A 4,308-nucleotide genomic window follows, 5' to 3' on the forward strand; every position below is an offset into this window, starting at 1 on the left:
GTTCTTTATAATAATTTCAGTTTAATGGAGAGAGACAGAATCTCAAAAAACTCAGAAACAACACATTAATGTTACTTGAAGTTGATTGAAAAATTCATTTGTGCATTTTTGATCCCCCTACTGTACAGTCAATTACAAATACTCCTAATCTCAGTTTGTTATGTGTACACTGTATGAGTGTGTTATGGGATCAGCCACCTCAAGGTCAAGGTCAGAGGTCAAGTTTTGCAGTAAATCAAGAATGAACTTTGAAAATGAAACCACTGACAAATACATTACTGAGAACAGTCTTGAGCCACGTCTCGTGCGTGTGTGTGTGTGTGTGTGTGTGTTTGTTAAATAGAAAGCACAAACAAAAGAGTTGTATAAATGTGTGCTTAAACAGGTGGATGACAAGACACATTGTAGAGTTCTCGAGTGGAGTTGATCTATTTACCCTTTACAACAAGCAAAGAGCCAATGTAAAATTTCTGCTGGCAACATTGTTTTAGATGAGTGACACGTACCAACAGTTCTAAAGACATTCTCGTATTTTTAACAATTACCAGATGATTCCCAAAGAGTTGGTCATCAAATATTGTTAGGTCCTGAAAAAAAACTGGATCAGTGGATGAAAGAAGTCACAAAGCTGAAACAGTACATCTGAAAGTTGTGACTTTCACCTGCAAAAGGTCACACACAGAAAAAGCAACAGTGGGGGACTAATGATGTATCAAAAACAGTAGCTTGTGTCATATGAAGACATGTCAGTTTGCCTCCTGTTTCTACAGGAGCAGAGCAACTGCCAGTACAGTCCTGAAAACATGGAGGAGCCTCTGTCGTGGTTTGGGGCTGCCATTGAGTCAGTGGTATCAAGATTGATGGAAATATAATGGTTATGACTTGGTCATAATTTTGTGTTGCACTGTTTTTTCTGCTGTATTTTTCTTTATGTAAGCTCTTAGTGGCAGCTGACTATTAGCTGGAGACTAAATGGTACTGACTATAAACTGGGATTGGAACATAACAGAATGCATAAATGTACTGTCAGATATTGTCTGTCACGCTGAACCATCTAGAAAACATCTTGTTGGCAACAGCTCCATTCTGTAGTTTGGAAATCATTCCTAACCAATCCAGTAAAATCATCGTAGAATAGACTTAAGTCATGGATTAGCCTTCCGAGAGTCTGGAATCTCAACATCACGGAGGTAGTGTGGGATTATATAGACACCGACAGGAACAAAGGAGAGATTGTTGAAAGAGTCTGCAGATCATCTACCTCCTTTAAGATGCTTGGAAAACTGTAGACCTGAAGACTATTTAAAGAAAGTACAACAAATGGCACTCAAGAGAGTCCAGCCTGTGTTGAAGAATATAGGTGGTCAGTAGAATTGTACAAACCCTGGTTTTGCCTCATGTACTGTTTTTCCATGTAAATTAGGTGCAGCTATTGATTAAACCTATTTCCCATTTTCCTAGCAAAATATTAAAAAATGACGATTGACCCAAGACTTTTGTATAGTGCTGTAAATAAATTTTTTTTGTAAATCATACAATTTTAAATTCTTTTCAGTTTTAATTCTTTAAACATTTTAGTGTTTCGGGAGCTCAATCCTGGATTTGTTTTTTGTTAACAATAATAAATGTTTTTGGATGTCAGAAAAACAACCTACTGTCTTCCAAGTTGACACTCAGACGGGAAAGACAGAGCTTGGGTTTGGAATAATGGTGTGGGTGGAGTTACAAATACAGTTCCAACTCTAAGTCATGAATCAGTTACCCTGACCTTCCATTAGCAATGAAACCATTCTGAAACATTCTGTGGAAGCTGGTTTCTGCTACTGGAATCAAAAGAGTAACTCCAAGAATAACTCAAAATTTCAAGTTAACAAGTAGAAATTTAAGAAAAAAATAAAAAACTTTGATGATGTTAAAATTTTGAGTTGTGAAATGAGTTAAAATTTCTAGTGAGCATTGCCGGTCTTGAATTACATGATGCAATGCGATGAAATCACAAATGAAATCATGGTTACACAGAGAAGCATTCAAGACTGATACTCAAGTGCTCGAATTTTACACTATTCATATTCTGATTAAAATAAACTTCAAAAAAAAAAGATTGGACAAGCAGTTTTTTATGTTTTTAATCACATTTTTAATAACAGTATTACCATCCCCAGTAGCATAGATTTTTTTTTTTTCAAATTATGGTGTTTTCCTAAAATTGGATAAGCAATAATCTAATGGCGGAAAGCTTTGCATTCACCAGTTTTCAATATTTTCATCTCTTGCCAGTATGTTATATGACTTTAGCTGCCAATGACCTGTTTTTGAGTCCGATAGCTATGATGTCACAAGACAGGACTGCTCAGTTGTAATGATAGTGCTGATGAACATTTCTCATGACACTGTTGCAACAACATTAACAGGGAGACTCAGTACTAGTTGCTTTGTTTTGCTTTGGTAAAGAAACTTGCACTTGAGGCAGATGAAACTAGAAAAAGTTGCATTTCCTGTGAAAATGCAGTGTGAAAGCCATGTAGTGGAATCTGAAAACAGCAGAAGAAGGAGAACTATCTGCTGAAAACACTGTGTAGAAGCTGAAGTCTTTGCTGAAAACTGCTGTATTTGAAAGGGTACACTGAACAGTATCAATAAAGCAGAGTGAGTGCAAGCAGAAAAGACATGTGACAACAGCCACAGTTAGGATTCAAACCTACACCACCGGATATCACAGCAGCTGCTTATCTTACTAAGCCAAACTAGCTGTTGTCCCAAAGAGAGATAGGATGAGATAAAAGGGTGCAGAAGAAAGTAAAATGTGCTGAAAAGAGGTGAAGAAGCTTAAACTTGTGCTCAAAACAGGTGAAGAACCTGAAGTTTTTGCTGAAAGGATGTGAAGAAGTTGAAATTTCTGCTGAAAAGAGGTGAAGAAGCTAAAATTTGTGCTGAAAAAGCTGAAATTTCTGCTGAAAGGAGGTGAAGAAGCTGAAATTTCTGCTAAAACAAGGTGAAGGAGCTGAACTATTTGCTGAAAAGTAGTGAAAAAGCTGAACTTTGTGCTGAAAAGAGGTGAAGAAACTGAAAAAGAGGTGAAAAAGCTAAAATTTGTGCTGAAAAGAGGTGAAGAAACTGAACTTTCTGCTAAAAAGAGATGAAAAAGCTGAAATGAATATTAGAAAATTTGCTGAAATCACAAAAATATTGCAGAATAATAATAAATTAGCAGAAGTATTTACCAAGCAAAACAATCAGCTGAAAAAGGCTGCACAAGCTAAAGTTCTGTCAGCTTGACGTATCTGCTGAAAACATGGCAATGGGCGAGATTCAAACCCGGGCTTTCCGGTATGAGAACGGCTGCTCATCTCACTGAGCTAAAACACAGCTCACCTCGGCGAGCAAAATGAGTGATCGCACTTGTAATGTGGTCCTATTCATCTCAACGGGCCAAAAAATGGCATAAGGAAAATGGCTGAATGGCTGAAATTTGAAAGGGTACACGGAAGAGTGTCAAGAAAGTAGACTGAGCGCAAGCTGGGAACATGTGCGCAACGCCCACAGGTGGGATTCGAACCTATGCCGGATCTCATGGCAGCTGCTCATCTCACTGAGCCAAACCACTTCTTGTCCCAAAGAGACATATGATGAGAGAATAATGTGCAAGTTGGAGAAAAAGTTGAACTTAGTGCTAAAAACAGGTGAAGAAGCAGAGGTTTCTGCTGAAATTAAGTGAACAAAAAAAACAAAAAACATGTTGCCATGAGCGAGATTCGAACCCCACCCTCCTGCTCATCTCATTGTTCCAGACTGGTCCTCATTCAAATGAAAGATATGATGATACAAAAAAAATGTGTAGGGTGCAGAAGAAGCTGAGTTGTCTGCTGAAAAGAGGTGAAGAAGCAGAGGTTTCTGCTGAAAAGAGGGAAAGAAGCTGAACTGTCTACTGAAAATTGGTGAAAAAGAGGTAAAGCAGCTCAAATGTGTGCTAATAAGAGGTGAAAAGCTGAACTTTCTGCTGAAAAGAAATGAAGAGACCGAGAATTCTGCTGAAAACAGGTGAAGAAGCTGAATTTTCTGCTAAAAAGAGGTGAAGAAGCAGAGGTTTCTGCTGAAAATTGGTAAAGAAGCAGAATTTAATGCTCAAGAGATGTAAAAAGCTGAACAGTCTACTGAAAAGAGGTGTAGAAGCTGAAGTGTTCGCTGAAGACAGCTTTATTTGAAAGGGTGCACTGAAGAGTGTCAAGAAAGCGGAATGAGTGCGAGGACGGAAGATGTGCTGGACGAGCCACAGGTAGTATTCGAACCTGCGCCACCTGGTCTCAAGGC

Source organism: Oreochromis aureus, linkage group 3 (genome assembly GCF_013358895.1).
Source record: "Oreochromis aureus strain Israel breed Guangdong linkage group 3, ZZ_aureus, whole genome shotgun sequence".
Taxonomy (NCBI): domain Eukaryota; kingdom Metazoa; phylum Chordata; class Actinopteri; order Cichliformes; family Cichlidae; genus Oreochromis; species Oreochromis aureus.